The sequence below is a fragment of the Tupaia chinensis genome, unplaced genomic scaffold (assembly GCF_000334495.1).
Source record: "Tupaia chinensis unplaced genomic scaffold, TupChi_1.0 Scaffold000183_1, whole genome shotgun sequence".
In the NCBI taxonomy this organism is placed as follows: domain Eukaryota; kingdom Metazoa; phylum Chordata; class Mammalia; order Scandentia; family Tupaiidae; genus Tupaia; species Tupaia belangeri.
In genome coordinates this window covers 246,198-268,935 of record NW_006159658.1, presented here as the reverse complement: position 1 = coordinate 268,935, position 22,738 = coordinate 246,198, and the positions used below count along the sequence as shown (strand labels likewise).

Sequence of the window (22,738 nt, the reverse complement as noted above, 5' to 3'; positions counted from 1 at the left end):
GAGAGGAAGAAAGGGGGAGTGAGAAAGCAAGCCACCAGACCTGGGACTTGAACCATTGTCGGCCTTAACCACCTGATGGCCCTTGCATAGTTATTTTTGATAATATGCCCCTTCCACAAACTTCTGGAATACTAGTAGTACACAACTAATTTTAATTATTTTTTTATAGAGGTTTTTGCTATAGAGTGCATGCACTCACCAGAAAGACAGAGAGAGACAGAGAGACAGAAAGCGAGAAATCACCCCCCAGGGGGGATGGCACGCTGCAACCCCTTCTCCTCCATTCTCCTCTCGGGATCTTGGGCACGTACTCACATGCATCCGGTGTGAGTTTAAGCCACTGGGTCTGGGGCTCGAACCATGGTTGACTACATGGGAGTCCAGTGACATAGGCATTACACCAACAACTGGTCCCTAATTATAATAATTTTATCTTGTGTCGTCAGTGCCCCAATCTATCTACCACAAAACCTCTGCACCTTGTTTCCTAGCTCTACTGAATTCCTTGTAGTTGAATCAAGCGTCCTCTGGCTTCTAAGCCACTGTGTATGCTGCTTCCTGTTTGAAGCACCTCCCCTACTCAATCTTTCATTTCCCACAGTATTTTCTTTAAAAAAAATTATTTATTTAATTGCATTATTACCATTATTTAGTTCATGAGAGAGGGAAAGTGAGGAAGCAAGCTGGTAGGTCCAAGACTCCAACCACGGTTGACCATGTGGGGTCTAGCGTCCCAGTCATGTCACCTGCTGGCCCTTCACAACCCTTACTTTCTTTGAGAGTCATTAGTTTTTTTTTTAAACGGAGATTTATTTTTCTATAGGGCTTGTTCATGTACTCACTGGAGAGACAGAGACAGGAAGACAGAAAGTGAGAAATCACCCCCTCACCCCAGGGGTGATCCCATTCCTTCTCTTCCGTTCTCTTCACTAGACCTCGGGCACACATGTGCACACATCCAATATGAGTTTTCAGCCACCGGGTCTGAGACTCAAACCACGGTGGACTACCTGAGAGTTCAGTGACATGACCATTATGCCACCTGCCGGTCCCAAAAGATTCATTCAATTGAGAGCAGGAGTGATGGAATGAGATAGCTACTTAAATAGCACATGAACTTCCTGCAGTGAAGGACATAGTGAATTAAAGTGAATTCAACAAATATTAGATCAAGCAAACTTTTCTTTCAGACTAAGAGTCACTCAGCCAAAAGTATTGCTCTTTGGGACCAGCCGGGCGCGTGTGCGTGCATGCCCAAGATCCCGAGAGGAGAATGGAGGAGAAGGGATTGCAGTATAGCCATCTCCCCTGGGGGGTGATTTCTAGCTTTCTGTCCCTCTGTCCCTCTCTGTCTTTCTGGCGAGCGCCCTTTAGTAAAAACCTCTCAAAAATACTGCTATTGGGAACCAGCAGTTAGCATAATGGCTATGTCGCTGGACTCCTATGTAGTCAACCGCGGTTCGCGTCCTGGACCCGGTGGCTTAAAACTCATGCCGGGCGCGTGTGCGTGCGTGCCCAAGATCCCGAGAGGAGAATGGAGGAGAAGGGATTGTAGCGTGACCATCTCCCCAGGGGTGATTTCTCGCTTTCTCTCTCTATGTCTCTCTCTGTCTGTCTGGCGAGCGCACGCACCCTATAGCGAAAACCTCTCCTCACCCCACCCCCCCAAAAAAATACTGCTATTGAACTTTAAACATTAATAAATGGAGCCAGCAGGTGGTGTGGTGGCTAATGGCACTGGACTCCCACATGGCCGACTACAGTTCGAGTCCTGGACCTGGTGGTTGGCTTTCTTGCTTTCTCTCTCTCTCTCTCTGTCCCTCTCTAGTCAAATTAAAATTAAGTTAAATAAGATAATTCAAAACAAAAAAAAAAAGAAAAAGAAAAAAAAAAAAGAATTGACTCAGGAACACGGGGGCGCAGAGGTGATCAGGCCCACACTAGCAGTGAGACAGGGTTCTGGTCCCATGCTCAGGAAGAATTAGAGCCGTGGACACAGAGTAGGTATAGCAAAGTGAGGAGCTTATTTAAGGAGAGGGGAGGAAAAACAGAGCTCCCAAGAAAGGAGGGGTCCCAGAAAATGGGTTGCCCACAATTCTTACTTTCATTCAGCTAACTTCTCTTTTTCCTTTTTTTCTTAAAAGAACTATTTATTTAATTTAAATTTGTTAAAGAATTAACTTATTTAGCTTTATTTATTCTTATTTATTTTAATTTGACCAGAGAGGGACAGAATAAGAGAAAGAGAGAGAGAGAAAGTGAGAAAGAAAGCCACCAGGTCCGGGACTCAAACCACGGTCGGCCATGTGGGAGTCCAGTGCCTTTAACCACCACACCACTTGCCAGCCCCTTTAACTTTATTTATTTATTTATTTATTTAAATTTCACCACAGAGAGACAGAGTGAGAGAGAGAGAGAGAGAGAGAGAGAGAGAGAGAGGGGAAAAGCGAGAAAGCAAGTCACCAGGTCTGGGACTCCAGCTGCAGTCGGCCATGTGGGAGGCCAGCGCCCTTATTTCCCACACCACCTGCATGCCCCTATTTAATTTTATTTATCATCTTTTTTATTTATTTATTTATTTATTTATTTTTTAATATGGGCACTCACCAAGTGGAGAGAGGGAAAGTGAGAAAGCAAGCTGCCAGGTCTGGGACTTGAAGAGCAGTTGGCTATGTGGGAGGCCAGTGCCTCAACTACCATGCTGCCTGCTGCCCCTCATCTGGCTAATTTCTACTCACCTTTTATGTTCTGGATGAGCCCCAAATCTGAGAGGGCTTGCCCATAGTGTTAACTCATCCCAAAGAACGCACCTGGAGGTCCAGCAGCCAAAGACTAAGTTCACCCACATTGGGAGAAACAGTTTCATTGACAGCCAGAGAACGGCCCCTCAGGCCTCAAGCATAGGGTCAGGTTTTATATGATAAGAACAAAGCAGCTAGGACCAGCAGTTAGCGTAATGGCTATGTCGCTGGACTTCCATGTAGTCGACAACGGTTTGAGTCTCGGACCCGGTGGCTTAAACTCACACTGGGCGCGTGTGCGTGCGTGCCCAACAACCCGAGAGGAGAATGGAGGAGAAGGGATTGTGGCGTGGCCATCCCCCCTGGGAGGTGATTTTTCACTTTCTGTCTCTCTGTCTTTCTGGCGAGCGCATGCACCCTATAGCAAAAACAAACAAACAAACAAATGCCTCTCTAATAAAAAGTAGGGAAAAAAAAGAATGAAACATCTGTTGATCTATATTCATGATCAATCAGACAGGGGGCCAACAGGTGGTGTGGTGGTTGGGGTGCTGAATTCTCACAAGGCTGACAACAACAACCTGGACCTGGTGGCTTGTTTTCTCACTTTCTCTCTTTCAAGCACATGTGGTCTATAGTAAACTTAAAAAATAATAAATCAATAAAAAAAGATAACTGTAGACAGGAGTCTGCCTTGTACACCCATTGTTTGAAAGTCACAGTAACGATGAGCTTATGGTTACCAGAATCAGCAGAGTAGTTTAGAGCTTCATGTTGACGTGGGAAGGGTGTGTTCCTCTGGGTTGGCCCTACCCGTAGGCCAATTTCATGACGCCAAGGTAATAGTCACGAGGTATTCAGGTGGCCCAGCCAGACCAGCAACTGGGTTGCAGGGAGATGGGGGAGGCGGAGGAGAGCTCAGCATGTGGGTCCCACTTTCACTTTTAGTTCAGTCTGGGCAAAGCCACCTTGAATTCTTTTCCTGAATGTCTTTGCTACAGACTCATTGTGGACAGATGCTTGCTTTGTTCACCATTGCATGACCAAAGCCAAGTTCAAAGACTCTTTTCTTTAAGGATTTTTTGCTATAGGGTATAAAACAGAGAGAGAGAGAAAGAAAAGAAATTACCCCCTGAGGAATGACCACACCATAATCCCTTCTCCATTCTCTTAGGATCTCGGAATTTTGGGCATGTGCACCCATGCACAGACACGGCCAGTCCAGGACTTGAACTGTGCAGCCAGCCATGTGGGATTCAACTGCTTTAACCTCTACACCACCTGCTATACCTGGGCCCTGTGTATCAAAAAGATATACTGTATGGAGATATTTTCTCCAAAAAATAAATAAATAGATAAAGATATACTGAGAGGCCAGCAGGTGGCATAGTGGTTAGGCACCGGAGTCCCACAAGGCTGACCGGGGTTTGAGTCCTGGACCTGGCCGCTTGCTTTCTCTCTCTCTCTCTCTCTCTCTCTCTCCCTCTCTGGTCAATTAAAATAAGTAGATAAACAAATAAAGTTAAATAAAATAATTCTTAAAAAAAAAACAATAAAAAAGATATATTGAATAAATGTTGTATCATAAGGATATATTTGGTTTTCTTCCTGATTCCTGGCACAGAACTCCTAAAATCCTTGGAATTTCCTGAGTGATAGGAGTGTCTTTTGTTCTTAATAACAAACCAGGATCTTGCACGTGATCACACCTGAATTTATGTTAATGAGGTGACGCAGAGTAGTGGTTGGAGCTTTCTGCCAGACTCACTCACCTCCTGACAGGGAGGGGACAGGGCAGGAGTCAAGACTCTGCAAAATCTTGTGCACTGGGAGACTGGATAAGCTTCTTTGCTGAACTGCTTCTACGTGCCGGGAGGGTGGGGCACCGCAGCTCCTCAGGAACAGAAGCTCCTCTGCTCAGAGCCCTCCCAGGGTCGCCCCAGACGCCTGCACATCTGGCTGTTCAACTGTCCCGACCACATCTGGTCGTTTGTCGGTCCTTCCGGGTGAGTAATGTGCTCCCTGAGTTCTGTGAGCCGTCCTAACACGTTACGGAATTCGCAGGAAGGGTCGTGGGAGCCCCACGTTACGGCTGGTCAGTCAGGAACACTGAAGGCCTGAACTGCCAACTGGTACCTGGAGTAGGATCAATCTGTAGGCCCGAGATTCAACATGTGGGATCTGACATTAATTCCAAGGTACTGGACTCCCACGTGGCCAACTGCTGTTTGAGTCCTGGACTTGGAGGCTTGCTTTCTCATTTTCCCCGTCTCTCTCTGTCTCTCTGGTGAGTGCACTATAGCAAAATTTTTAAAAACAATAATAATAGGGACCAGCAGGTAGTGCAGTGGTTGAGGCACTAGACTCCCATATGGCCAACTGTGGTTCAAGTCCTGGACCTGACAGCTGGCTTTCTCACTTTCCCTTTCTCTGTGCGTGCGCGTGTTATGTCTCTCTCTCTCTCTCTCTCTCTGGTGAGTCACTTACTCTATAGCAAATTTTAAAATAATAATAAAGTCTTAAATAAATAAAATTGAATAAAGGGATCAGCAGTTAGCGTAATGGCTATGTCTCTGGACTCTCACGTAGTTGACCGCGCGGTTCACGTCCCGGACCCGGTGGCTTAAAACTCACGCCGGGCGCATGTGCGTGTGTGCCCAAGATCCCGAGAGGAGAATGGAGGAGAAGGGATTGCGGCGTGACCATCCCCCCTGGGGAGTGATTTCTCTGTCTCTCTCTGTCTGTCTGGCGAGCGCACGCGCCCTATAGCGAAAACCTCTCCAAATAAATAAATAAATAAATAAATAAAATTGAATAAATAATTCTGAAAGATTTTTTTAAAAAGTGTTTTGTGTGAGTTTAGAAAAACAGTATGTTCTTATTTTTTGGGGGGGAGTTGTTTTGTTTATTTATTTTTTACTGTAGGGCATTTGCACTTGCCAGAAAGACAGACAGAGAGAGACAGAAAGCAAGAAATCAGCCCCCCGGGAGGATGGCCATGCTGCAATCCCTTCTCTTCTTGGGATCTTGAGCATGTGCCCAGCGTGAGTTTAAACTGCTGGGTCCGGGACTCAAACTGCAGTTGACTGCATGGCAGTCCAGTGACATAGCCATTACACTAACTGGTGGCCCCAGAGAAACTGTGTTCTTTAGAGTGAATAAGTAAGTACAAGGTCCAGCTGGTTGTACAGTGGCTAAGGAGCTGGGTTCTCCTTGACGGGCTGTGGTTTAAGCCCTGGACCTGGCAGCTTGAAAAACACTCTGAGTGCACGTGTGTCCAAAATTTAGCAAGGAGAATGGAGAAAAGATTACGGCATGGCCATCCGGGAGCGAAAGGAGGGCTTTCTTACTTTTCTGTTCTCTCTCTCTCTCTGGTGAGTGCATGTGCCCTATAGCAGAAAGTTTTAAATAAATATTGAGTCATCAGAAAAGTCATGACACATTTTTGCATAGAAAAACGATCTAATCGGGACCAGCAGTTGGAGTAATGGCTATGTTGTTGCTGGATTCCCACGTAGTTGACTGAGGTTCAAGGCCTGGACCCGGTAGCTTAAACTAACTCTGGGCATGTGTGCGTGCACTCCCAAGGTCCGGAGAGGAGAATGGAGGAGAAGGGATTACAGCGTGGCCCTCCCCCCTGGAGGGTGATTTTTTGCTTTCTGTCTCTCTGTCTATCTGTTTCTGGCAGGCGCACATGCCCTATAGCAAAAACCTCTCCAAAAAAAGAAAAAGAAAGAAAGAAAAATGACCTAATAAATACACAAAGTTAAGTGAATCTTGGGATTTCTTAGTGTTGACAGGAGAAGCTGTATTTCCTAAAACTGGACACGAGAGGGCAACAAATAACCTCCACACCACTCTCGCAGCTGAGTTGCTTTTCCCTCCACCCTGTTTACTGTGAGAAGGATTGTTAACGTGGTTGGTGCTGTGTGCTTACTGAGCTGTGCCTGACAGGGAGAGACTCCGAAGGACTAGGAGCTGCACTTTTTTAAAAATTATTTTACTTAACTTTTTTTTTTTTTTTTTCCTTTTTTATTTGACCAGAGAGAGAAAGAGTGGGAGAGAGAGGAAGCAAGCCGCCAGGCCCAGGTCTAGAATCGTGATCACCCATGTGGAAGTCCAGTGCGTTAACCACCACGCCATCTGCTGGCCCCAGGAACTGTACTTTTATAATCTAGTTTTCTTCTCAAAACCAGGCACTTCATCAAATATTGATATTTTATTTGTTTATTTATTTACTAGATTATTTTGCCTTAGGGTGCCAGAGAGAGACAGACAGTGAGAGGGAAAGTGATAAATCACCCTCTCCAGGGATGGCCACGCAGCAATACTTTCTCCTCCTGGGATCTTGGGCATGTGCACACATACGCCCACCATGAGTTTCAAGCCACTGAGTCCAGGACTCAAACCGTGGTCGACTCTTGTGGGAGTCCAACAACGTAACCGCTACCCCATCTGCTGGCCTCAAATACTGATATTTTCGAAAATTGAATTCGTCATCTCTCCTGTGTTCAAGGAGTCAAGAATTTCAGGGGGAAAAGAAACAAGGGATTCACACTTTTCAGTTTCCCTAGCCTAAGGAGCAGTCATCTAACCCACGTCCTCCAGTCTCACTGGCTGCTTAAGAGGGCAGCGAGAACTTCAGGGTGCGGGTGGGACTGGGCATCAGAAACAGAATCTAAGGCATGGCTGACATGTTGAAAGGTCTTTAACCACCCATGCCTGCTCCACACCAGGCATTTCTAGGCTGGGTGGTAGAATATTCCATATATATATATTATTTTTTAGTCTTTCCTATGAGGTAAATGTGTAAGCCAGAGAGAAACAGCATGTGAGAAAAAATTTGCCAGAGGGTGCGTACACTCGCCAGAGAGAAACAGAGAGAGGGAAAGTAAGAGCCCTCCCATGAAGGACGGCCATGTCAAAATCCAGCTCTAACATTTCTTCCGCCTTTTGGGATTTGGGGCACTATGTACAGTCACCCATTCTGATTCTCTTTTCATTTATGAGATTTTTTTTCTATAGAGCAACAGAGAGCAAGAGATCACCCCCTGGGAGAACAGCTACGCCGCCATCCCCTCTCCATTTTCCTCTCGGGATTTCAGGCATGCGCACACATGTGTCCAGTGTGAGGAGAACGGAGAAGGGATTGTGGTGTGCCATTCCCCTGGGGAATCCCTTTTCACTTTCCCTCTCACTGCTTCTTCTCTGTAAGCTCATGAGCCCCATGGCAAAAACCAAAAAAAAAAACCCAAAACCAAAACAAAACAAAAAAACCCCAGAAGTAGGCTACCATACTTTATACCAGAATTTCTCAGACTTGAGTATGTATCTGAATCCCGCCAGGGCGTGAATAGCCAGATTTTTTAAAAATCCAAGATGAGGGGGCCAGTAGATGGCATAGGGGTTACATTGCTGGACTCCCATATGGCCAACCATGGTTCAATTCCTGGACCCAGTGGCTTAAACTCACTCCAGGCACATGTGCGTGCATGCCCAAGATCTTGAGAGAAGAATGGAGGAGAAGGGATTGCACTGAGGCTTTTCCCCCGGGAGGTGAGTTCTTTCCCTCTCGCTGTCTCTTGTCTCTGGCAAGCAATTGCACTGTAGGAAAAAACCCTCATTATTTATTTAGGAGAGATTTTTGCTATAGGGCGCGTGCACTCACCAGAAAAACAGAGAGACAGAAAGCGCAAAATCACCTCCCAGGGGAAAAGCCTCAGTGCAATCCCTTCTCCTCCATTCTCCTCTCGGGATCTTGGGCATGCATGCACACGTGCCTGGTGTGAGTTTAAGCCACCAGGTCTGGGACTCGAACCACAGTAGACTACATGGGAGTCCAGGGACATAGCCGTTACACCAACTGTTGGTCCCCAGAAAATATCTTTTAAAATGCAAGATCATTGGGGCCAGCACATGGTGAGGCGGATAAGGGCGCTGGATTCCCACATGACTGACCATGGTTCGAGTCCCAGACCTGGTGACTTGCTTTCTCGCTTTCCCTTTCTCTCTCTCTCTCTGTCTGGTCAAATTAAAAAATAACTACAAATTAAATAAAATAAATTAAATAAATAAATAAATAATTCTTTTTTTTAAATGCAAGATAATCAGTTAAATCTAAATTTCAGATACAACAAGAGATAACTGTGTAGTATATCTCAATACTGTAATATTTGGGACACGTCATCTGGTTAAAACTCAAAGGTACAGGGGCCAGCAGGTGGTGTGGTGGTTAAGGTGTTGGACTCCCACATGGCTGATCATGGTTCAAGCCCCAGACCTGGTGGCTTGTTTCTTCTCACTTTCCCTTTCTCTGTCTTTCTCTGGTCAAATTAAAGGATAATAATAATGATAATATAAATAAGTAAATAAATAATTCTTTTAAAAATATTTCAAAGGTACAAGGTAGCAGGCTGCATGGAACTCAAGACACCGGATCCACGTGACTGGCAGAGTGGTTCAAATCTCAGATCCAGGGGCTTGAAAATTATGCCAGACTCGTGTGTGTGTGTGTGTGTGTGTGTGTGTGTGTGTGCGCGCGCGTGCCCACAGTCTTGAGGAGATTGTTCAAGAAGGGATTGTGATGTGGTCATCCCATTTGGAAGATGATGTCTCACTTTCTGTCTGTCTCTGGTGAGCACACATAGCCTATGGCAAAACACTAACAAATTAAAAATGATTTTTTTAATGCAAAGGTATAGGGTTGGCAGGTGGCGTGCAGGAAAAAGGCGCTGCACTCCCACATGGCCGACTGTGGTTTGAGTCCCAGATCCTGTGGCTTGCTTTTTCACTTTCCCTTTCTCTCACTCTGTCTCTGTCTGATCAAACTAAATAATAATAATAACAAATAGAATTAAGTAAATAAATAATTCTTTAAAAAATGGAAAGGTCTGTTTTCCAAACATCGCTGGATTCTTTCCCATTAGAAACTTAAACCTCCCTGGCGGCAGGTATTTGTGAGGATGATCTATTCTGATTTTTGAGGAAATTTCAAAATGTACAATGTGATAGGGGACTTTGCTCTCTCAGATTCTTTCACTATTTTCTCTCTCTTTTTTTTTTGGAGAGGTTTTTGCCAGAGGGCGCAGGCACTTGCCAGACAGACAGAGACATAGAGACAGAGAGACAGAAAGCGAGAAATCATCCCCAGGGGGGATGGTCACGCCGCAATCCCTTCTCCTCCATTCTCCTCCTGGGATCTTGGGCACACACGCACGCATATGCTCCCGTCGTGAGTTTTAAGCCACTGGGTCCGGGACTCGAACCGCGGTCGCCTACATGGGAGTCGAGAGACATAGCCATTCTGCTAACTGCTGGTTCCCTCTTTCACTATTTTCTAAGAGTCATCTGGTCCGCATTCGGGAGTCTCTTCAGAAACAAAAACCCGGAGAAATCCGGTTAACTAAGTCCCACTTTCACCTCTCTTTGTCTCTCCCTTTACCTCCACACCTCTTGCTCCAGTTCCCATCCCCTCTCTGTTCTTCCCCTCTCCCCCTTCTAATCGGTTTCTTTGCTTTTGTTCAAGTTTTCTTGGACAAAACGACAGTTTCTACCAGGAGTCTCTCTCCCTCCCCTTCCTTCCTGTTTTCTTTCTCCCTCTTTCTTTTTCCTTCCTCCCTCCTTTTTTCCAAAGACTTCCATGCCCAAATTAAAGTCTGTAGAAACGAGGGGGAGTGTTAGGGCCCGGTCTCTAGCACTGTGTTCCAGAAGGGGATTCGGTTGGGTCCGTCTTTCTGCTAGAGCAAGTTCCAGTCAGGGAAAAGGGGAGCTTCAAGGCCCGAGGATTGCAGATGTTTGCGGGAGGGTCTGTTGGGAGAGTGATGGATGGCACCGCAGTTTAGGACTTGGGGAACTGCAGGGAGAGGAGGGCGGCACTGCCGGGCAGCACGCAGGGAGGAGGTGTCTGGGAGAAAGAGCCAGTCAGGAAAAGCCCACGAAGGGGGTGGGGACTGCACCGCCTGCGTGCGCCGCCTGCAAGACCTTCCCGCAGACATTGTGTCTTTGTGAGCCGACTGCAGAGGCCATGTGCATGCGAAATGTATGTGAAGTACGTGTTGCTTCTTTCAGGTCACGGGTCTGTGCGCTTTGCTGAGGGCCACCAGTGGGAACGGATGGTTGAAAAGATGTTGCCGTCAGAGAGCTCCTTTGTGGTGGCGTGGTATGTGTGACTGAGTGGCTGCCAGTGCACGGCTCTGATTCCAGCTCTGAAAGTTGAGTGGAAGTCGGGGCGACTCAGCCAGGACACAACAAAGTCAGAATGTAGAGGGAAATGTGGGGGGCAACCCGAGCTGGAAACAAAGAGAGACGCTGTTACAAGAAGAGGGGGAGAAAGGAGATGAGAGAAAGGGGGAATGAGCAGACATAAATAATAGAAATTCCTTCCCCAGAAAGAAGACCTTGCAGAGGGGGCGAGAGAGAAAAACAACATGTTCTTCCAGATTTAGGCGCCCTCCACCCTGGTTCTCCTGGGACTTCAGGGAGATAGTTCTGGATCTCTCGTGTTTCTTTCTGGGCATCGTTTGTCCTGAAATAGGTATATTACAGGTGACCCTTTCGGTGGTCACAGGGTAGTTCATACTGTAGCAGTTATCCAGAAAGGTGCACGCCCAGTTCTTCCATGAGGAAAAAATCATTGTTATGGAAGGACTGTTGGACATCATGGAAGAAAAAAAAATTTGTTATGGAAGGACTGTTGGACATCATGGAAGGACATTCGGTTTCAATTCCAAGGATTAATCGACTAGGGTTAGGGAATGATTGTGTGTGTGTGTGTGTGTGTGTGTGTGATTAATATGCCAAGTGCATGATCCGTTTCAAAAGCAGGGATATTGGAGTACACCCCATTTCCACATTCCTAAGATGGCTATTGCCATTCCTTTTATTATTAACAAAATTGAACAGAAGCAACCAATACCTGGAGTGAGATTTTTAACTCAGTCATGCGATTTTCTTACGTCCCTGAAAGGGAAGCACGGAGACAGCATAGATTTGGATTTGAGTGCGAACTGGGGAGACAAGTCCTAGTTGGGAGCATGGCAGTTTTACTTTGCTGGGGAAAAAACACACACACACACACTGTCTAGGTATTTTTTATTTCTAATGACACCGTTCAGACGTCTTTCTTTCCCAGCATTTTGCTCACTTTTTTAAACCTCGATCATTGGAAAGGATCCTATTTCTGAACCGACCCTCGCTCCTCCCTGTGTTAATGTGTCTTTTGTCTCATTCAGCCATCTTTTCCTCCTGTTTTCCCTCCTCTGGTACCGGCTGCCCCTCTCCTTTGTTTACTTCTGCCTCTCCCTCCTGTTCTGCTGCGTTGATTCCTAGTCTTTTCACTGTCTTCCCGGCCCTTCTCTCCTTTAGCGAAATCATTCTTCCTCAGGGTTGTCTTTCTCCTATTTGTTTTCTCTTGTATCTTTGTCTCCAGCAGAGGGGGTCTGATGGTGATGCTGAGGTAGGGGTGAGGCCAGCGGGGGGGAGGAGGAAGTGGTGCTTCAGCTGTTCCTGCCATCAGCCCGTGTTGATGGAGCCAGCCTAGAAAAGGCCGGCTTCAAACCCGCCTGTGTGAGGTCGCCCCCTTCCACCTCCATAGTTCTCCCGGTCCGGAGTGTCTCCTCACTCCCCACCTTAAATTCCACCGCCCCACCCCCGTTTCTCGGGTGACATCACTCTCCAGCAGCTGTGACTGTCGGGGACACTGACCTAGTTTTGGCCTCTGTTAGGCACCAAATCCTCGGTTCTCCATTCAACTCTTGTTTTCTGCTAAACCCTTGTGCCAGCATGTCACTGGGGGCTTTTATAAACATCAAAACGTTACAAATTGTAGTCTAACACAAGATAGTAGTTTTTGTTGATTATATCTGAAGTTTGAGAAAACATTGATTAAAAAGCTTCTGACTTTAGTAAATCTGTTCACGACTTAAATGGACTTACATTTTTGAAAAAAGGACTTACATTTCATTAGCCATATATATGCATATTTGAAGAATGACATGTGCAAGTAATAATTGTTTGTGGAATCTTTCTAGATGATACGTGGCTAATAGGTTCTTAGATCCTTGTAGCAAAATATATATGTACCCTTGTTTTCATGCGTTTGTAAATGCTGTTGGGAGTGTAAGCCCAAACAGAAGAAAACTACAGGCATTAATACCCAAATAAACTTTACTTATTAAGAGGTATGTGTGGGGGTGTAAACAGCTGGTGTGGCGGTTAAGGTGGCTAGATGCCACCCAAGTGGCCCACCGAGTGGTTCGAGTCCTGAACCCAGTGGCTTGGAAATCATGCTGGGTGGGTGTGCGCATGAATCCTAGCATCCCAAGAGGAGACTACAGGAGAAGGGATGGATGGTGGTGTGGCTATCCCTCCGGGTGGTGATTTCTCACTTTCCCTTTCCCTGTCTCTGCTGAGCCATATGCATAGCAAAAACCTAAAAACCTAAAAAACCTAAAAAAAAAAAAAAAAGGAAACTGCAGAAAATCAATTTTATATAGTCCTTAGAGAGTTTACAAAAAGCGTCGGAATGAAATAGATAAGAGCATACACTTTGGGGACCAGCAGGTGGCATGGTGGTTAGGGTGCTAGACCCTCCCACATGTGCGACCACGGTTCGAGTCCCGGGCCTGCTCACTTTCCCTCTCTCTGGCCAAATTAAAATAAATAAATGAGGGACCAGCAGTTAGCATAATGGCTATGTCGCTGGACTCCCACGTAGTCGACCGTGGTTCGCGTCCCGGACCCGGTGACTTAAAAACTCACGCTGGGCGCATGTGTGTGCGTGCCCAAGATCCCGAGAGGAGAATGGAGAAGGGACTGCGGCATGGCCATCTCCCCTGGGGGGTGATTTCTCGCTTATCTGTCTGTCTCTGTCTGGTGAGCGCACGTGCCCTGTAGCAAAGAAAAGAAAAGAAAAGAATGAATAAATTTTTTTTTTGTTTTTGGAGAGGTTTTCACTATAGGGCGCATGCGCTCGCCAGACAGACAGAGAGACATAGAGACAGAAAGCGAGAAATCACCCCCCAGGGGGGATGGTCACGCCGCAATCCCTTCTCCATTCTCTCGGGATCTTGGGCACACATGCACACGTGCCCGGTGTGAGTTTTAAGCCACCGGGTCCGGGACGCGAACTGCGGTCGACTACGTGGGAGTCCAGCGACATAGCCATTACGCTAACTGCTGGTTCCCAAGAATGAATAAATGTTTTTTAAGAGCATACATTTTGGTATCTGGATTCGAATCGTGGCTTTGTCATTTGCCAGCTTTCTGATTTAGGACTAGTTACTTAACGTCTCTGTGCCTTTCTGTTTATTGAAAAGAAGATTTGCCACAGGACATGTGCACCCACTGGAGAGACAGAGAGAGACAGAGACAGTGAGAAGTCCTCCTCTATGGGGCACAGCCATGCTTCTCTTCCATTTCTCCTTCTTGCTGGGATTTTGAGCATGCATACACAGGCACTTGACCTGATTTTGTTTTTAGGGTTTTGTTTGTTTTGTTTGTTTTGTTTTGTTTGCTAAAGGGTGTGTGCACTAACCAGAGAGAGGCAGAGAGAGACAGAGAGGGAAAATGAGAAATCATCCCCCAGAGGGGGATGGCCACACTGTAATCTCTTCTCCTCCATTCTCCTGGGATTTGGGGCATGTGCTCACAACCTGGCATGTTTTTTAAGCCGCTGCTCAGGGACTTAAACCATGTAACTGGCTATATGCGATTCAGCCACCTTAACAACCATGCCACCGGCTGGCCTGCATTGTTTTTTTGTTTGTGTTGTTTTGAGAGGTTTTTGCTATAGGACGCTTGCGCTCGCCAGAAAGACAGAGAGAGACAGAGAGACAGAAAGCAAGAAATCCCCCCCTGGGGGGGATGTCCAAGCCGCAATCCCTTCTCCTCCATTCTCCTCTTGGGATCTTGGGCACGCACGCACACGCGCCCGGCGTGACTTTTAAGTCCGGGACTCGAACCACAGTCAACTATGTGGGAGCCCAGCGACATAGCCATTATTCTAACTGCTGGTCCCTCTTTTCTTTTTTAAAGAATTATTTTATTTAGTTTTATTCATCATAATTATTTTTAATTTGACCAGAGGGTAGCAGAGAGAGAAACTCAGCGGGAAAGAAAGCCAAGTCCAGGACTTAAACGGTGGTCAGCCATGTGGGAGTCCAGCACCTTAACCACTACACCACCTGCTAGGCCCCCCCCCCTCTTTTTTTCTTTTTAAGGTTTTTGCCATAGGGCATGTGCACTCGCCTGAGAGCAGAGACAGTGAGAGAGAAAGTGAGAAATCATCCCCCCTGGGGGATGTTCATGCTGCAATCCCTTCTCCATTTTTCCTCCTGGGATCCTGAGTGTGCACACACATGTGCCCGACATGACCTTCAAGCCATCAGGTCCAGGACTCACTGCGGTCAGTCACGTGGGAGTCCAGCACCTTAACCGCCATGCCACCTGCTGGTTTCTGGTCTGTTTTTGGAGCTGTCAGGTCCAGAATCGGCCATTTAGGATCCAGCCACAGGGTGACCCTCGTCTTTTATTAAGCCAACTACTATCTAAGTTACTTGCCCTGGTTGTCCAAAAGAGTTATGGGGGGACCAGCAGTTGGCATAATTAATGGCTATGTCGCTAGACTCCCATTTAGTCGACCACAGTTTGAGTCCCAGACCCGGTGGCTTAAACTCATTTCGGGTGCATGTGCATGTGTGCTCAAGATCCCGAGAGGAGAATGGGGGAGAAGGGATTGCGGCATAGCCATCCCTCCTTGGAGGGGGATTTTTCGCTTTCTGCCTCTCTGTTTTTGTCTTTCTGGCGAGCCTGCTCACCCTATAGCAAAAATCTCTCTCTCAAAAAAAAGAAGAGTTGTGGGAAACAAGCAAGAAATGGTTAGGAACCAGCAGTTAGCATAGTGGCTACGTTGCTGGACTCCCACGTAGTCGACCGCAGTTCGCGTCCCGGACCCGGTGACTTAAAACTCACGCCGGGCGCGTGTGCGTGCGTGCCCAAGATCCTGAGAGGAGAATGGAGGAGAAGGGATTTTGGCGTGACCATTCCCCCTCTGGGGGGTGATTGCTCGCTTTCTGTCTCTCTGTCTCTCTCTGTCTGTCTGGCGAGCGCACGCGCCCTATAGCGAAAACGTCTCCAAAAAAAAGAAAGAAATGGTGACACCCTGTATTGGAGATTCTCCAAGTAATTCCACTGTGTCACTACACTCCATTGTTTTTATTTTCACTTGTTTTCTTTCTTTTTCTTTCTTCCTGTCTTTCTTTTCTTTTTTAGAGAGATTTTTGCCATAGGGCTTGTGTGCTTGCAAGAGAGATAGAGACAGAGAGACAGAAAGCAAGAAATCACTCCCAGGGGGGATGGCCACACTGCAATCCCTTCTCCAGTCTCCTCTCGGGGTCCTGGGCACGCATGCACATACACACACCACACACATACCTAGCGTTAGTTTCAAGCCTTCAGGTCCCGGACTCGGTCAGCAATCAGCCACGTGGGAGGCCAGTGACGTAATCATCACGCCATCTGGTAAGGCCTCACGTTTTTCTTTTTTCCTCTTCAGTCTCATCTTGTTTCACTTTGCTAGGATCAAACAGTTTGAAAGATAGTGAAAAAAGAAAACCAAGGAAAGGGAAGTAAGGAGAGTTCTCTTCTGTCAGAGAGGTTAAATAAAAGCACTGGCTCCTGTGGCAGAGTTAGTGTGCTGCTCAGAAGCCGAATCCCGCATGTCAAAGGTTTGAATCCCTGGCCCAGTCAACTTGGAACAGGCAGGCACTCAGGATCTGGCGGGCTGCAGGAAGGCGATTCCTGACTAGACTCTGTTAAGGGCTTGCAACTTTCTTTAGCATGAACAAAAACAGAAGAAAGAAAAAAAAGCTTTTTTCTTTAAAAAAAAAAAGTATAATTTAATTTAATATTAATTTTATTAATATTCTACTTATATTAATTTAAAATTTGCCACAGGGCATGAGTGCTCACCAGAGAGACACAGAGATAGAGAGAGTGATGGGAAAGCAAGCCAAAGTCAGCCAGATGGGAATCCAACGCCTCAACAACCATGCCACCTGCTGGCCCCCAAAAAGTTTGAAAGAAGGAAAAGCAAAGACAGAAAATAAGTAGTTCAATGAACAATGTCAGTTTGTAAACCAAGATAGTAGATATGAGCAAAAACCAAAATGTGAAAATAGGATAGATAAGAATTTTGGCATGGTGGCTAAGGGCACCAGACTCCCACATGGCCAATGGCAGTTCAAGTCCCAGACCTGGCAGCTTGCTTTCTCACGTTTTTTCCCTCTCTCTTTCTCTGTCTCTCTCTCTCTCTGATCAAATTAAAATAAATAAATAAATAAGGTTAAATAAAATACTTTTTTTTTTTTTAGAGGTTTTTGCTATAAGGGCGCGTGTGCTCACCAGACAGACAGAGAAAGACAGATAGAAAGCGAGAAATCACCCCCCAGAGGGGTGGCCACGCTTCAATCCCTTCTCCTCCATTCTCCTCTTGGTGTCTTGGGTACGCACACACACACGTCCGGCGTGAGTTTTAAGCCACTGGGTCCAGGACACGAACTGCAGTTGACTACGTGGGAGTCCAGTGACAGCCATTATGCCAACTGCTGGTCCCAATAAAATAATTCTTTAAAAAATAATTTGGACAACAGGGTCAGTAGTGGTGCAGTTTTAACGTGCTACTCCAGAGAAGCTGGCTCCCACAATAGCGGGTGTGGTTCAAATACTCGGCCCAACCAGCCTAAACCATGCTGGGCACACCTGGAAATGTGTAGGATCCAGTGGGTTAGAGGACTGAAGGAAGGATTGTGGCCTGAATAGACATCGTGGAGGATGCTTCTCTCTTTTTTTTCTCTCTCATATGAGCACATGCCATATCATAAATAATTTTTTTGAGAGGTTTTTGCTATAGGGCGTGTGCGCTCCAGACAGACAGAGAGAGACATAGAGACAGAAAGCGAGAAATCACTCCCCAGGGGGGATGGTCACGCTGCAATTCCTTCTCTTCCATTCTCCTCTCGGGATCTTGGGCACACATGCACACGCGCCCAGCGTGAGTTCTAAGCCACCGGGTCCAGGACGCGAACTGCGGTCGACTATGTGGGAGTCCAGCGACATAGCCAACTGCTGGTCCCATTGGTGCTCTATTCTTTAGACGAGAACAGGTGACCTTTCCACTTTAACTTACTCCATTCTTGCACTCTTGCCAGATTGATACAATTTTAGTTCTGGGACCAGCAGATGGCGGAATGGTTACGCTGTTGGACTCCCATGTAGCCAGCCAAGGTTTGAGCCCTGGACCTGGCAGCTCCGGCTCATACCGGGCGCGTGTGCACACGTGCCCAAGATTTCTTGCTTTCTGTCACTCTGTTTCTCTCTGTCTCTCTGGTGACCTCATGTGCCCTATAACAAAAACCTCTTGGGACAAGCAGTTGGTGTTATGGCTATGTCGCTGAACTCCCATGTAGTCGACCGTTGTTCAAGTCCCAGACCCAATGGCTTAAACTCATGCCGGGTGCGTGTATGTGCGCATGCCCAGGATCCTGAGAGGAGAATGGAGGAGAAGGGATTGCAGCGTGGCCATCCCCTCTGGGGGGTGATTTTTGCTTTGTCTCTCTGTGTCTTTCTGGTGAGCATATATGACCTATAGTAAATAATAATAATAATAATAATAATAACTTCTAAAAAAAAAACAGAACAGAAAACTTCCCTTTAAAAAAAACAAAAATAGTGGCCAGCAGGTGGTATGGTGGGTGGTTAAGGTGCTGGACACTCCCACATGGCTGACCATGGTTCGAGTCCTGGGCCTGCTGGCTCACTTTCTCACGTTCCTTTTTTCTGTGTGTCTGTCTGTCTCTGGTCAAATTAAAAATACAAATGAATGAATAAATAAGATAAATAAATTTTTAAAATAAACAAGTTAGTCCTACAGCAGGTGGTATGACGGTTAAGGCTCTGGACTCCCACATGGTCGTCTATGGTTTAGGTCCTGGGCCTGGAGGCTTAAGAAAAATCACACCAGGCATGTGTGTGAGCGTGCCCAAAAGCCTGAGAGGAGAATGGAGGAGAGGGGACTGTGGTGTGGCCATCCCTGTGTGTGGGGAGGTGATTTCCCACTTTATCTCTCTCTGTTTCTCTCTAGCTCGTGCCTATGGCAAAAACCTTTAAAAAATAAAAAAAAAAAAGAAAAGAAAAGATAGATACTCCTACAGACAGGGGAACCAGGAGACCAGGATATTGCCAACAGTGATCTAGTCTCAGTGCCCCAATTTTCTGTCTAGGGTACTAACAAGATTTGCTCCACCTTAGAGATCGCTTGAGGCTACAATGAGTGTAAAAATGTTGAGTGCTTTAAATAAAGAGATTTTGCAGTTATTTCATTCTCTTAAGACATTATTCTCAAACTTTCATGTGTCTAAGGATCGCTTGGTATGCTTACTAAGAATGCAGATTTATGGCTGAGTTTAGAAGCTTGAGTCGCTCAAGAAATGCAGCTACACCGGCTGATTCAGAAAGTCAGAGGTGGGGGCCAAAGAATTCCCATTTTATTATTATTTTTTCTTTATTCATGATAGAGCACGTGGGCACAGGAGAGAGTGAAAAAGACAGAGTGGGGAGAGAAGGATGAGAAGTGGCCACAGGCTCTGTTCACGTGGCCATCCCCTTCCTCCAATCAGTCAGACCTGTGAGTCTGCCCTATTCCCAGGTGACCGGCCTGGGATTCTAACTGCCTTCCCATGTGGGCCCTGGCTTCTCCTGGGCACCGCATTACCAGCCGGTCCCCCGCGTCTGCATTTTAACCAAGCGTCCCAGATGATTCCTATGTGGTGAAGAAAAAAAAAATCTTACTGACAACCAGAAACAATTAGAGATGGAAGGAGAGAGGCGGGATCACCCCTCCTTCTAAGGCTTCTCTCTCCACCCTGCCTTCTCTTCTCCGTTCAGCCAGCGTATGGTCTTTGGGGCCTTTACCCGGCCGACCCACTCGTCTGGCATCCGCATTTCTTAGCAAGGCCGACAAACCTCAGTGTAACACGCAGAAGTGGCGTGGAGGGAAAGGAGGAGGGAGGTGGGTGGAGAAAGGCGAGACCAGTGTTGAGCGATTCTAACTGCGGAGACTGTTGTTGCCGGGCTGGTTCTAGCCGGCTGGCCCCGGGAGAGGAAGCTGGGGAGAGCTCGATTGACTGCAGCTGCTGGGACCGGCTGACTTGCTAGGGAAGCTTCTGATATAAGACACCAGCCGCCGCTTCTCCAGCCACGTGAATTATGAATTCTGCAGTAATCACATTAGGTACTCCATAAAGAACACTATTTAAAAAAATTATTTTATTTCACTTTATTTGTTTTTAATTTGATCAGAGAGGGACAGTGAGACTGAGAGAGAAAAAGCAAGCCGCCAGGTCTGGGACTCGAAATCTGGTTGATCATATGGAAGTTCAGCACCCTTAGCCACCACACCATCTGCTGGCCCCAGGAACACTTTTTTTTAGGTACTCATAACCATCCTGGATTCAGAGATTAAATTTCTGTTCATACTTGACTACTTTTAGGCCTTTAGTTGTTTGTTTGCTTTTTTTTTAAAGAATTATTATTATTATTTTGAGAGGTTTTTGGTATGAGGTGTGTGCTTGCCAGAAAGACAGAGACAGAGAGACAGAAAGCAAGAAAGTCCCTCCCCCACCCTCCCAGAGGGGATGGCCACGCTGCAATCCCTTTTCCTCCATTCTCTTCTTGGGATCTTGGACACACACGCACATGCGCCTGGTGTGAGTTTAAGCCACCAACTCCAGGACTTGAACTGTGGTAGACTACATGGGAGTACAGCGATGTAACTATTACGCCATCTGCTGATCCCAAGAATTATTTTTGTTGAACTTTATTATTATTTTTAATGTATTTATTTCAATTGGATTGAAGAGGGACAGTGAGAGAGAGACAGAGAGAGAAGAACTGAGAAAGCAAAGCTGCCTGGTCTGTCAGGACTTGAACCATGTTTGGCCATGTACAAGTCCAGCACCCCTAATCACCACGCCTGCTGGCCCTGAGCCCTTTAGTTTTAAGATCATATACCAGTTCGCATTTGCAACAGATGATGTTCATGGAACATTTGAAGATTTTTGTTTGACCTACAGTCTAGAATCAACCTGTCATACGTGTGAGTTAAGTTCGTCCGGTTGCTGTAGGTATACATGTATGCACATGAGTAGGCTCAGAGACCTAGGGCTGTTGAGCCTGGGTAATTTTGTTCCGGGAGATTTTGTTTCATTCAACCCTCGGCTTTTTGTGTCTTCTTGCTGGTATCTTCCTGCTGTCTCACACAGAACTTTAAAAAATGCTTATGGGACCGCGGTTCAAGTCCTGGACCTGGCGGCTTGCTTTCTCACTTGCCCCTCTCTCTCTGGTTAAGTAATAATGATGATAAATAAAATTAACAGTTCTTTAAAAATAAAAAAGTGCTTGGTGGGGCCAGCAGTTGGTGTGGTGGTTAAGGCACTGGACTCCCATTGGGCTGACTATAGTTTGAGTCCCGACCTGGTGGGTTGAAACTCATACTGGATGCCTGTATGTGCATGCCCAGAATCCTGAGAGAATGGAGAAAAAGGGATTGCTGCGTGGCCATTGTCCCGGAGGACGATTTCTTGGTTTATCTCTGTCTCTCTGGGGAGTGTGTGCACCCTATAGCGAAAAAATTTCTCTCTTCAATAAATAGTAAATACACATATAAATAGGTAGTTATTGGTGAGGGGCCAGCAGGTGGTATGGTGGTTAGGGAGCCACCCTCCCACCTGGTCCACCCCAGTCCAAGTGTCAGATCTGGCGGCTAAAAAATCACTCTCTAGGGCCAGCAGGTCACTTAGTGGGTAAGGCGCTGGACTCCCATGTGGCTGACTACAGTTTGAATCCAGGACCTGGCGGCTTGAAACTCACGCCAAGTGTGTGTGTGCACCCAAGATCCTGGGAAGAAAATGGAGGAGAAGGGATTGAGGCATGGCTAACCCCCGTGGCTATTTCTCTCTTTCCGTCTCTCTCTGTGGTCGGCTGTGTGGGAGTCCAGTGCCCATGCCACTTGCCGGCCCCCCTTTTTTGTATGTTAGAATGCCCTGGAGATTGCTAAAACAAAAAAAAAAAAAAAAAAATAGTTCCTGAGTCCCAACGGGTCCAGATAGCCTTGATTTCATTAGGTTTTGAGAGCTCTCCTGCTGATTTTGATGTATCTAGGAATAAGACCGAAAACCTGAAGTGTTTTGGTCTGGGCAAACTTTAGTTTCATCTCAAAGACATTTACCCACCCATAGAGTGGCTCTTAGACTCACAGGGATGTGCAGTTAATATGTGGAACTATTTGTATTATTACCACACCTATCTAAACATTGTGTAATTTTTTTTATTGATTTCTCTTTGACCATTTTGATATCAATTAGACTTGAGTGATAACAGTAAATATTTACTCAGTACTTACTATGTTGTACATTATGTTTGCCTTACCTCAGTCATCTTTATCTTTTTTTTTTTTGCTAGAGGGCTCGTGTGCACACCAGAGATAGAAAGAGAGACAGAGAGAGAGAGAGGGAGAAGAGAAAAATCTTACTGACAACTGGAAACAAGGAAGGGGAAAACCTACATCGCCCCTTTTTCTTTTTTTGGGGGGACTTATTTTTATTTAATCTTATTTGCTTATTATTAGTTTTTAAATTCAACCAAAGAGCGAGAGAGAGGGAGAGAGAAAGGGAAAGTGAGAAAACCAAGCCACCAGGTCTGGGACTCAAACCGTGATCAGTGAGTCCAGTGCCTTAACCACCACACCACCTGCCAGTCCCATCACCCCTTTTTCTCTTTTTTTTTTTTTTATTTTTGGAGAGGTTTTATCGCTATAGGGCGCGTGTGCTCACCAGACAGACAGAGAGAGACATAGAGACAGAAAGCGAGAAATCACCCCCCAGGGGGGATGGTCACGCCGCAATCCCTTCTCCTCCATTCTCCTCTGGGGATCTTGGGCACGC

General features: G+C 46.4%; 1 protein-coding gene across 1 annotated transcript in view; it reads left to right on the top strand.

Annotated features, from left to right (window-relative positions):
* Positions 1–4,694: 4,694 nt before the first annotated feature.
* RIMKLB (ribosomal modification protein rimK like family member B) overlaps positions 4,695–22,738 on the top strand; it is a 111,845-nt gene continuing 93,801 nt past the window's right edge. The window contains exon 1 of the mRNA XM_006146611.3: positions 4,695–4,747. The gene's annotated coding sequence lies outside the window, so the exon portion shown is untranslated. The remainder of the gene's footprint in view (positions 4,748–22,738) is intronic.